The sequence below is a fragment of the Halyomorpha halys genome, unplaced genomic scaffold (assembly GCF_000696795.3).
Source record: "Halyomorpha halys isolate HHAL.00 unplaced genomic scaffold, Hhal_1.1 Scaffold241.1, whole genome shotgun sequence".
Lineage (NCBI taxonomy): Eukaryota > Metazoa > Arthropoda > Insecta > Hemiptera > Pentatomidae > Halyomorpha > Halyomorpha halys.
The window spans coordinates 1,040,680-1,054,597 of NW_027105010.1; the positions used below are offsets into that span (position 1 = coordinate 1,040,680).

General features: G+C 30.3%; 1 protein-coding gene and 1 long non-coding RNA gene across 2 annotated transcripts in view; both read right to left on the reverse strand.

Annotated features, from left to right (window-relative positions):
• LOC106680077 (very long chain fatty acid elongase 4) overlaps window positions 1-13,918 on the reverse strand; it is a 255,148-nt gene that overhangs the window by 196,153 nt on the left and 45,077 nt on the right. The gene's annotated exons all lie outside the window — the stretch shown is intronic.
• The window catches only part of LOC136795726 (uncharacterized), a 55,779-nt gene that overhangs the window by 25,024 nt on the left and 16,837 nt on the right, over window positions 1-13,918 (reverse strand). The gene's annotated exons all lie outside the window — the stretch shown is intronic.

Genomic DNA, 13,918 nt, shown 5'->3' on the forward strand with positions numbered 1-13,918 from the left:
AATTATTAATAAGATTAATTATTTGTTTAAAATGCAAGCTTTATTATGAAGTGCGGAAAACGACTCACGTGAAGACATATTTTGTAAATATTTTGAATTATTTGTACAAGGAGACATGTTATTTAATAAATAAAATTTTAAAAATTCGTTTTGAGGTTCCCTGAGTTGAATTAACCAAGTCTCGAAAAATGGCCTGTGTGTGAACACCCTAGCTCAAAAACGAAAATTCGTATGCAACTAAAATTATGTTATGAGATGTTACAACAACTATTTTGTTAAAATCCACACATCGGAAGTGCCACTTTAGAGAATCGATTTTACGTTGTTTTTTTCTCTAAAATACTTTTAATTTTAGTTATTTGAAATAATTAATTAGTTCTCATTGCTAGCAAAAGTGAATAATGGATGGATACTAAATATTAAAGAATTAGATAAATGATTATATAAAATAAAGAAAGTATAATAGAGGCAGAGGTTGGAATCGGAAAAAGCCAAAACCAATCTCTTCCGATCACATTCACGAAGCAATACATCTGTTAAACTGTTCTATTACAGGCAAGAAAAAAGTTCATATTCGTTATTCACCTCGAGAAACCGTAAATTTATAATTTTTAATGTAAGTGAAAGTTGCGTGAAGTATGAGAAAACGCCTTTCCACTGTTAAAAGCCTATAACAAAGGCAATTAGCTCAGAATACGTCTACATGGATGACGATAATAGACATTAGACAGTCGGTGAAAGGATATCGTGTCTGGATATCATCCATGAAGTTTCATTGAAATTCAGATCTGATGGGTTAGTAGTACAATACATTGTCGATTTTCTTGGTTTAAAAGACCATTATAAGAAAATCAGAAGAATTCAGTTATTTTCATAGTATTTTAAACGGTTACCTTCGTTTGCAAGCTAGCATATGTACATATAAATTTCAAAGACGTATGTCATCTTGCTAATAGAAAGTGACTTTATGACTAAACAATATACGCACCGCCAGGATGAAAAGGGTCATCATTGGGGACAAAATGGGGACCCGAAGACGCGACGTAATCGTGTGAAATCACACCTGGGACAACCGCAAATTACAGGCACTCCCCCCCTCCACTCATCCAAGATCTGGCATACTCATTATATACAGCCATTGTGTATGGTTATGCAGTTTCTTACCCCCGAGACCTCGAAAAGTTTATAGCCAATAACTCTCAACCTCATTCTAGCCGATGGGATACGCCATACTCTCTCGAGGATGCATCGGATATGTGACACACTTAAAAATTGTATGCCATCAGGGCTGTAAAAATAGAGGTCACCACTAAGTCAGTTTAATAGCAAAAGAAATCAAAAATTTATAATGTATAATTGCGTCGCCTCAAGTACCATCAATTCTAGTTGTACAGGGCAGTTCTATAACTGGAAAATATTTTAGTTTTCATAAAGCCTGTGATTGTTGTTAAAGTACGTATTTTGAAATAAATATAGAACAAGGTAGATTAAATTATAATCCTAGATTATATTTTGTGATAAGTGCTTATATCCAATCACAAGATTATCTATTTCACTTCGTTTAGTCAAATAAGGATTGGACAGAAATCAACCAGCTTGGTCCCGTTACCTAGACATTGAACCAAATACAAAATAAATTCCTGCTTTTGGGTTATAGGTAATACAAGTCCTGGAATTTGATACATATGATACTTCTTGACCCATAAGGAGAGAAGTATAGAAATATAAAATAATAAAATAAAAAAATAAAAAAGATTCTATTAATTTTTTTTTCAAATAAGCATTACATGATTTTATATATTGTATTATTCCATACATATTTACAATATATAATACAATGTATTTGCAAATACAAAAAAAAACAATCACTGATAACTTGTATCTCACTTATTAACAAAAAAAAAAAACATTCAGATCATTTTTGTTTTAAGTATCGAATGTTTATTTATCCGTTGTTTGTCATTCTGTATCATTATTTGTGTTTTTAAATGTTAGATATTAATTTATTTAATTTTAGCTTTAATTCGGTGTATTATACATCCAGGATTAATACTAGGAGGGATGGGGCAAGCCAATCAGTTCGTGACAGTTCAGCAAGGAAAAGGTGAATGAAACAAAAATTATATATAATTGTCGAAGTTCTTTATTAGTTATTAAAATTAGTATTTGCTTGAAAAAAATTCATTTTTAAAGAATTAATAATTTTTTCTATCTGGTTACGCCCATTTATACAATTATATTACTTATTTTATTTCTAATTATTTTTTTACCCTGCGAAAATATTTCTCATTTTTTCCTCTAGTTTATTATACAATTCTTCCACAGTTTAAATATACCCATATTTTATTAATAATAACGTTGAGAGATGGTTACTCATTTTAAATAAAGCAAATTAGAAATAATTGACCAATTAAAAAATTTAAATTCATATAAAACTAGAAGGGAGGAGAACAAGAAAATCAATTCGTGACATTTAAGTAAGAAAAAGGCGAATGAAACCAAGATTTTAATAAAAATATATGTAATTGTCGCAGTTCTTTATTAGTTATTACAATTAGTATTAGCTTGAAAAAAATTAATTTTGTAATAAATTAATTATTTTTTCTTGCTGGGTACGCCCATATAGACATCTATATTACTTATTTTATTTCAAATTATTTTTATACCCTGCGAAAATATTTCTCACTTTTTTCCTTTAGTTTATAATACAATTCTTCCATAGTTTTAATATACCCATATTTTATTAATAATAACATTAAGAGATGGTTACTTATTTTAAATAAAGAGATTTTGAAATAATTGAAATCCATATAAATAACTGAATATGATTGAAATAATAACGTAATTTTGAGGTAGATATTTTAAATATTACATGAATATTTCAACGAGGATAAGGAATAGTTTATATCGAAGACTTATTTATTACTCATTAATAGTTTATCGAAATCGTTAGCGGTTTCCAAGTAAATGTTAGGAGTTTAAAATAAACCTTATGAAATAACATTTCGGTTATATAGATTTCCTGTAACATTTCAGACATGCACCAAACTTAAATTTCGGTTTCGTAAAAGTTACGCTGACCACACACTCAAACACAAAAACCATTTTGCGAATTTTTATTTGGACTCAGGGAACCTTAAAACATAAAAAATTGAATTTTCGTAAATCTTTATCTAATATTTATATTCCATATATAGGTATGAGAAAATAAAAAGGTTGCTTTGCGACAACCATACTTATCAAAATAGAAGTGTCCATGCCAAATAGTACATTGTTAAAGCATTGCAATAAAATTAATCCATCATATCTATCAGAAAGAAATGTTTTATAACCGAGTTAAAGGAATTGTTTTCCTTGAAAACTGTTGTTTGAGAATCTCTCTTTTACGATTTATAAATAATAGTAATACCACATATAAATGAGAGAAAGTAATAAAACAGATACAATATAAATAATAACACTAACAGGAAAAGTATATTATAGATTGTATATAATATCATAGGGAGTACATTTATTTACTTTCGTCTGTGGATAAAATACAATTAGGCCCATTCATCAATTATACTGCTAGTATCTAAATCAAGCAGACTGCTGAATTCAAAAATAGAAACAGACCAAAAAATTACATTTAACGTATTTCTTTTTTGTACATAATTTATAATTTAAATAATTGGACAAAACAAAAATGTTAATCAGTTTTACAATCCTTCTGTCCTGCCTTCAAATCAAAAATTAAAACCTCAGCATATATAATTTAGCAATATTTTTCACGTCAGTATTTCCAGAGTTGAATATAATCAATTAATTGCATTTTTAATTTTTTAATAGAAGGAAAGTCTAATAAATAAATATTTTTTTTTGTTTCATATAAGTTTTTATTGTGAAGCAATTCTACCTTAATCGACGTTTCAAAGCTCATCTACCATCTTCAGGACGATCCATCTACTATTATATCTCCAAAGTTAATTACTTCGTCACAAATTGTTTATTTTGTAATGTACACTACTTTTATATTTCATTTCCACTATCTCACTTGATTTACGTATTTAACATGTATATGTGAGTAGTAAGGTTTTTTGACAATAAAAACTTTCATGGAATTAGAAGATTCCAATTGAAAAAAACTTAATAGTGTTTAATCAGATTAATCATCACTTAATCAGAGACTTTGAAGAAAGGGGGTTACTAGTTCAATGTCAATTAAACAAAAAAAATTATTTGTTTGATTGGTTTTTATATTTAACGATTAGAAATGCAATTAATTTATTATGTAGAATTGTGACAGACGTTTGGTCGAGTCTGGCACCCACAACTGTTTTACAAACTCCGTACATTCCTACCTCCTACATATTTTCTCATTATCCGTCCCTCACTGATAGTTATTCAAAGTAAACCGCAATGGTTCTCCTCTCTCATTCCTGTTTTCTCAGTCCGCTGGTGTTCCTCGGTCCCATTCTCTACACAGTCTATACAACTGACATCCCAACCAATCCTAACACTATCCTCACCACATATGCTGATGACACATGTGTGCTCGCAGTTAATAATAACCCTTCATTGCATCCCAAACTCTCCAATCCCATATCACAACCCTCGAAGAATGATGTCAAAATTTGAGGATTAAAATAAATCCCATCAAATCACCTTACCCGTTGTCGTAAACCTACTGACTGCCCTACAGTATACTTAAATAATATTGATCTTACTCCTGTCGAATAGATACGCTACATTGGACTACATCTGAACAAACGACTATCTGTGAATCCTCACACAAGACTGAAAAGACAAGAAATTTCACGTCGATTCCGACTATTACAGCACTAGACAAATAGTCTTAACTTCCAATTCATTACAAAAGACTGATCAACGTGACAATAATAAGGCCTATCTGGACAGAATTGAGATGCAACTGATCTAGCACGAACCAGATTTCAATCTTCCATTATAAATTCCCTAACCACCCTAAAACCGCTTGTTTCTACTCTTGCTTTCTCTTCCGTTCCTGACAATCCTCCTAGACACCTGAAAAGAAGATAGCCTCGAGACCTTCTAATGTAGAAATGTTACTAGAGAGCCACTAATATGCAGTTTCTCTATGTGTCTGTATCTTATCATCATGATCTAACATCACATTTACCAGATGTATTATTATGTAAATACACTTGTAAAGATCAATTAATAAAAAGAAAAATGGGAAAGTTTATTTAAAAAATATTTTTAAATTATAGATGTTGAAGAGAGGACACAGTATCCCCAAAAAGTACAAGATGGGTTGTCCTTTGTACACTATTCGTTTTGAACAACATTTTGAATGCCGAAGTCTGACTTAAACCTCATCCATCTCGACCTCTACCGACTCTGCCTAAGACATTGCAGAGCCGGTAGAGGTCGTGAAGGACGGAGCCAGCCAGTTCTAGAACAATTATCAGTCGAGGTACTGCATCCAGTGGACTATTAACCCCATTTCATTCGACTGATTGAAGATCATATTTTGAGACGATATATTTACTAAAGCATTCAGTAATCATAATTCAATAATCCTAACAATCATATAATAATAGTAACAGTTGTCTTCCAGTAGTCAAGTCATACTGCTATTAAACATGTTTGTAAGGGATCGTGTTCTAAGTAAACACTAAATAATGACCTTCAATATATAGCATATGCATATATGCAGTTTCATTGGAAATTCACTCAGACCATAAATTTAAAATTTTAAACCTAGTAAGAGTGGTATATTCGCTTAAAAACAAAAATATTTTATTTTTCGCCTATGACTCCCATTGGAGTCTTATACTGCCTAACCATGGTTGGGGGTCAAAGTTTCTCATTTTGTGGAAACGCCACTCAATGAAAAAAGTCAACAAACCAGGCCGGATTCGAACCGGCACCGCCAATAAACATCAAATTGGTAAGAGTCTTAACCACTGAGCTACGGGCGGCCCCAAAACAGGGTTCCATACAACCAAAATCTCTCACTATCAGTAATGACTTGACATTACATTTTAACAAAAAACAATACATGTCAGTAACTGAAAATTCAAATAAATTTATAATTAATGGCAATGAGAAACATAACCATAATTCGCAATAAGCTTTTAAACAAATTTATTTTGCTAATCAAAAAAATGTGGACATCCTTAAAGGTATTCCGATCAAACTATGTAATAATTGAATCTTACTTTTTCTTAAGTTATGCATTATTTCGTCAGTCTGCTGGTGTTCCTCAGGGTAGTATCATTGGTCCTATCCATTATACAGTTTTCATAGCTGACATCCCAACCCATCCTAACACTATCCTCACCACGTAAGCCGATGACACATGTCTATTGTCAGTGAACAATGATCCTTACATTGTATCCCAAACCCTCCAATCCCACATCACCACCCTTGAAGAATGGTGCCAAAACTGGAGGATTAAAATAAATTCCAACAAATCACATTTACTCTTCGACGTAAACCCATGACCTCTTGCCCTACAGTATCCTTTAATAATACCCCACTTACTCCTGTCGAACAGATCCGTTACTTAGGACTAAATCTCGACAAACGACTGACATGGAATCCTCATACAAGACTAAAAAGACAAGAAACTGCTCCTAGATTCCGACTATTGAAACATTTACTAGACAAACGGTCTAAATTGGCAATCCATTACAAAAGACTGATGTACATGACTATTATAAGGCCCATCTGGACATACGGAGTTGAGCTTTGGGGCTCCACTAAACCATCAAATTCCTCCAGAATCCAATCCTTACAGTCCAAAATCCTGCGTAAAATCCTTAATGCTCCTTACTTTGTCACAAATCAAGTCATCCATCAGGACCTCAATGTTCTCCATGTGTTGCCAATTTGGCCAGAATCAGATACCGTTCCTTCCATAACAAACTTCTCAACCACCCAAATCCACTTGTTTCTAACCTGCCTTCTCCTTCATTACCTAATAATCCTCCTAGGCGTCTGAAAAGAAGATGGCCTCGAGATCTTCTCCTCTAGAAATGTTATTGGAGTTCTATCAGTGGGTAGATTCTCCACATGTTTGTATCATGTCACTATGTCACCTACAGCAAATTTACTTGTTGTATATATGTGTATACAGTTGTAAGCAACAATAAATAAATTATTAAAAAAAAAAAAAAGTTCTGCATTAAAAATACAACTACACTAATTAAGTAATGCTTCATTAAAACGAAATGTATATGCACTCTGAGCCAGAATGGAACGAATGACTGTTTTCTCATGGTAATGTATTGGGTGCCTGTGGTTTTAAAATGGCTAAACTCTAACTCCACTTGCTTATAATGTTGTCAAACCATTGTGTGCAATAAAACAACGGTTTAAGACCAGTTTTAGAAAGCTATTCTAGACAAAAAGTACTAAAGTACTAATACCTTCGAGCATACGGTCTTAAAATAAAGAGTTTACATAAAGCTGGGGCATTTCACTATTTTCTTAGTCAAAAATGAAACAGCAATCAAAATTTTCCATAATTTATCAAAAACACTAAAATGCCTCTTCAAGTATAAGCCAGATTAATGAACGTTCGTAATACTGAGACACATCATAACTAAAAAAATAAGAATCAATGGAATTTTACACCCAGTACTGTGAAATATATGACACAATGATTTTCCTTATTTAAGGAAATATAATATTATTAACAAGGTTATTCATATTAAAAATGTTTTTATTTAATAATGGATGTAAATATTTAGAAAATTATTTCTGAAATTGTTTATTATTAATTTTTTTTTAATAATTTATTTATTGTTATTTACAACTGTATACATAAATATACATCAAGTAAATTTGCTGTAAGTGATATAATGACATGATACAAACATGTGGAGAATCTACTCACTGATAGAAATCCAAAAACATTTCTAGAGGAGAAGATCTCGAGGCCATCTTCTTTTCAGACGCCTAGGAGTATTATTAGGTAATGAAGGAGAAGTTGGTTTGGGTGGTTGGGAAGTTTATCATGGAAGCCAATCCTTCCAATCTGGTTCTGGCCAAATCGGCAAAATATGGGACATTGAGGTCCTGATGGATGATTTGATTAGTGACAAAATAAGGAGCTTTTATTCCCCCTACCTATACTTGGCAGACTCATCAATTTTGACTACTTATTATACCTAGTTTTCAATTAATTAATCAAAAATTGGGGTGAAATAAGTTCCTTTTTTCTCCTCTTGTGGTCTTGTACAATTACCTTTTAAAATCCCAAAGTACCTTAACGTGTTGACTACGTAGCCATAAAGTATAGTAGCCTTGTAATTTTGAGTTCTTTAAGCAGTAGAACTCCCTTTATCCGGCCTATTTGGAACCGAGACATTGCCGCTTAGGTCCGGTTAAAACTGACTATATAAGAAAAAAAAAATGAAATATTAGGTATTATTAATTATCTCTTATATTATGTAACGTAACTCGTAAAATTAGGTAAAAAACAATGTAATAAGTACTATGCATAACTTTATATATAGGTGATATGTATATTGATATATGATAGTTAGATGTAATAGACCAATTTATTTAATTTAAAATAAAAATAAATTATATACATTATTAAATTTAAGTATGCAAACAATTTTTTTTAATAGTATACACAAAGTCAATTCGTTTGTTTAGTTTTTAATGACCTCTCATTACGTTATTTATTTATTTTATTTTTTTCGCTGATTAATACGAAGAGCTAATTAGGCGGGGTTGGATGTTTTTTTATTGACGACCGACTGCTCCAATTTAGTTTATAGTTAACTTTAATATATTAACTAAACAATATTAATTTACATTATTGTCTTTTTATAATTATTATTGATATACTTTTCTATTATTATTTAATATGTATGGATAGAATGATTGATTACTTACTATTTGATTAACATAAATATATTTTAAAGAAAAAAAGACGCACATGAGTCATTTTACGAGGGACAAAAGTAATTTTCAGTCATTTTTTAAAAATAATTAAATAATAATTAAATCTAAATTTGAGGTTTTCAAATTACTGCTATTCATCTGTAACGGAGGATTGCTATTCTACTAGAATATTTCAGGGAGCATGTGACATCTAGAGGGCAAAATGAGGTCGAAAGGATCATTAAATTAATTTAAAATTGAATACAATGTTAAGAAAGAAAATGTAAATAGTTTTTTTTGTTATAGTAAAACGCTTGTCACATTAAGTCAATAACGACCAATTACTATTATGTTTTTTTAGAAGCCTTTCCCGGAAGATCATTTTCTCCAGAGTACGTTAAAGTTTTTCCTGTTTCACTTCCTATTTACTATCCTGTTCGCTTTTTCCGGAAGAAAAATTCATTTTCATCTAGCACAGAAATTACTTGTCAGTCAGTGGATCTGAGCTGAATACAGGATCTAGAGTGTGAATAAAATCAGATGTGTTGCTATATTTATCTTTTATAGACTAATATATATTTTTTTAAATTTCTTTATTGGTAAATTTACAACTTATTATATTGTATAATACATTCAGTAAATATGATCTTAGTTAAAATGGAGTGCTACAGGCGTCTAGAGAAACTACCCATTGGTAGCACTCTAATGACATTTTACATTAGAAGGTCTCGTTGCCATCTTCTTATTTGTGGCAAGGTAAGGACCATTGAGGATTTTACGAAGGATTTTGGATTGGATACGAGAGGAATTCGAAGGTTTTGGGGAGCCCCAAAGCTCAACTCCATATTTCCAGATTGCCATTATTATTATAGTCATGTAGAACTGATATAATTGAATCCTAAAACAAGAGGTTTCTTATATCCTCTTGATTTTAAGGGATTTGTGCCACCCAAAGTCCTAGAGACTACAAGAAAATAAGACTATGAATAATATATTTTAAATCTGAAATATTAAAATTAGAAGGATTTATCAACTCAAATAATGAAGATTGACTGGATAAAGGACAGTACGAAAGGATCGTAAGAAATATTATGAGAACTTAAAAATATTAAACAGAGATTATATTAATATTAATCGTGTATACATAAATATATTACATAAATTAAAACTGTAGATGAAAACAGTTGGCCCTTCATAGTCATGGACGAGAATAATAGAACATTTTAAATTCGAAGAGGTGTCAATCAGTATTGTCCACTATCCCCAATTTTATTGCGAATTAAATTATTTGTTTAATAAGCTAAACTGGGAAGGAAAGGGCATAACTATATATGAGTATAAGTTATCAAATTTGAGGTTTGCTGACGACATATTTATTCTCGCAAATTCTTTAACTGAGACGAAACAAATGGTCAGTGAACTCCTTGAGCCGTATGAATCCGTGGGGTTGAACAAAAGGAGAAGTAAACGGTTATAACGAAGAAATCAGTTTTGTTGAACAATATATTTATCTAGGACAATTCATCTCATTTAAAGATAGAAAAGGTGAAATAAATTATGAAAAATTACGAGGACACAAATTCAATTTTCAAGAAAGTATCTAAAGAAAATAACTCATCAGCAAAAGAAAAGTACAATCTAGGATCAACTTAAAATAGTAACAAAAGAAACACAACTAAAAGTGTTGTTGTTGACATGTTGCTAGACTTTATACGAGAAGTTGTTCCTAAATTCGTACCGAACCCTAAATTCGTAACTGCCCATCGAACCGCAGCCTTTGGTAAATCTTCCTCCGTTCCTCTTCCCTATGGAATTCTATTCCCTCCTTATTTCGAAGATCTAATACCCTTCTAATCTTCAAATCCGGTATCTTCTACTACCTTCTGTCCACCCAATTCCGGAAGAATAACAATTGAAAACTTCAAATAAGGTTTATATATTTTCTATATTTCATGTTTTCGTTTATACTTGTAAATATATATATTAGCAGAAATTGTATCTTTTTCTTTATTATCGTGTTAGTTATCTTATGTTTTATGTTATTACATATGATTTGATTTTATTTGCTCGATTCTTATTTTAAATATTCTGTTAATTATTGTTGTACATTTTTATCTTTTGCAAATCATTGTTTTATTAGATTCTATGACGTTTTATAATTTAATTTTGTATTTTACTCAAAGGCTCTAAAGCCTGATTTTGACGCCTGTATATTATTCTAAGGGATCATATAAAGAATATTATTATAGAGAACACAGGGGAAGGAAAGGAAGATTACAAGATGGCAAGATGAGTTAGTTCAAAGATTAGGAGACGGTTGGGCTACTGTGGCTAAATATTAAATATTTAATTATATAATATTAAATATTTATATAATAATATTTAATATAAGGGACCTATGGGGTAAATTAGTAAAGAACTTGAAGTGTTAATTCTATTCCATCTGTTCCTGCCACCGTAGACTACGGGATCAGCCCATACGTGGATATTATACCACTACACATTCTAAACGGTACAACTCCTTTAGTTCGGGCGCCAATTTCTGATATTTGCGAAGCTTTCACCCACAACTGAGGTAGTATTGTTATCGTTTGGAGTCGCAATATCTATAATCGTAGCTTTCATTTCTTTTCTGTTCATGAAGAGTATCTGTCTGGTTTGTTATGGTGCACTGTGTGTTCTGGAATAATGGATTCGTCCTAATTCAGCTTGAAGGTGCCCTTTTGAAGTATCTTACTTAGATTGTACTTAAAATTATTATTATTAAATTTATATTAGCTGAAATTTATGTTAGTATAGCATATTTTATTCAAATTTTATTAACAATTACGCACAGCTTTTATGAAGATTTATAGATCAATTCTACATCTGACTTAACAGATAAATGAATATACACCACAAGTTGAATCAGTTTTTTATTATTATAATTTTCAATAATTTGTTTATTGAATTAAAAAACCTTGAAATAATATATTTTTCCAAATCATATATTGAGGTGAAAGATATATTTACGTTATGAAGTATTCCAAAAAAAAAGATTATTTTTGTAATACAGTTCGGTTACACTGTTAAACATATTTTAAATTGTATTATTTTATTATTAATATTTTAGGAAAAATAATTATTGTATTTCCTTCTTTTTTTTTTTAATATTTTGGTTTTCAAATAGACTATGACTCACCCATCAGGCATTTTGAATGAATAATGATTTTTTTACTGAGATATAAAATATAAAAACTAATAAATGCAAATAAGATCTCAATGTAATAAATAATACTTATGATGGTGGATTGGAGAACGGAATACTTTGACCTCGTTTTTGTTATTATTTTGGCATATATATTATATTAGTTTCTCTATATTTTATAGCATAAAGTATAAATGCAGCTCCTTGATTTGCAATTTTATGCTCGACACTAAATCCACTGCGTTAAATTTATGAGAGGAAACAACCAACAATATATAATCTCTAAATTCCTATTTAATAATAATCGTATTATTATTACTTATTATATCCATAAAATTATTTCCTTTTTCTGTTGCTTTTATTATTATTCAGAGTTAACATTTATGTACATTTTGGTCTTAATGGTATTTTATAAATAACTATTGTCATTTAAAGATTTACAGAATTACTTAAATATTATTTAAGTAATTTATCAAAATTAAATCTTCTTTACTAAACACCGAGTGTTGTAAAATTCATCTCCATTATAGTATTTCTGAATGGTTTTGTAAAGAATACTTAATCATATATATTTTTCTAAATATTAAATATGCAATCAGGTCTTATGGCTATTGATGCAGTAAAATATTTAGGTACTCTTTCGTTATTGACACCTGAAGAATTTGTTTTTTTAATGTCCTTTAGAGAACGGCCAGAGGTAAATTTTGAGTTCAATAGGAAATAATTAATTGCATTGTTTGAACATAAAAGGTATGTTCTAAAGATGAAAAAAAGACCCGAAATGTCAATAAATATTTTGTGAAAAGCAATAAAATATATGAAAGTAATAAGTAATAATAATAATAATTGGTAACCCATGTGGTTGTAATTCTCCTATTGGGCGCACCCTCTGGTTACAGATTAATTTCGTCTTTTTCTTCTCAGACCCATTAAGCATGGAACAAATGGGTGTGAAACATTGCCAGGGACACACCTCCTGACCAGGCGTAATAATGTAGCCAAAATAAACCACCAAAGTCCCTATGAAGGTCCCTATCGCTTTACTCTTGAAAAACGATTGAAAAATGCCGGCATAAAAATTAATATACATGAACAAATATTCACGGATCACATAGCATAACTGACAAGACATTTTGGTTATTCACTAAATAAATAAAATTACCAGAATTATTGATATTTTAATCCCAAGTTGTACCAATCCATTAACTACGAGGGCAGAAAAAAAATAGGAAATACCAGTTATCTTTGAATATAAATCTTTGTTCGCCTAGAAAAAGTAATTGTGATACCAATAGTCTCATTCCAACGTATTAATTTTGAAAAGTACAAAGGAAGGCACAGATCTCTGACTTGGTTTTGGAAACTTAAAATTTTCACAAAAGGCAGTTCTACATGACACCTGCTGAATTGTATTGAATTTTTTAAATAAGTAAAATTGACTATAATCTCTTGATTTATCTGGAATGTTCCTCAAATTTGAGAAAAATAAAACAAAATTAATAATAAGTACTTATAAGTAAATTGAAGAAATAGGAAGTTTTGCCTCTATTGATTAAACATAAAGAATATCGAACTAATTTTCAATAGTATTTTACTTCAGAATTTTAAAATCTTTAAATAATACGTTTATAGTAATGTTAAATAATTCGTTATTTTCAAAAATGAACGTTTGTAACCGAACAAGAAAAAAAAAACATCTCTCCTACAAAATTTGAGGTTTTACATTTCTATTTTTTGAGATTTGATAATTAAGTCGCAGGTCTCTCCATGATGAGCCTTGGAACTCGTCATGACCAGCCGTTATTCAAATTCAAAATGGTGGCCGATTTAGGTTTTCAAACCCTCAAATCTGGACTATTTTTTAAAATA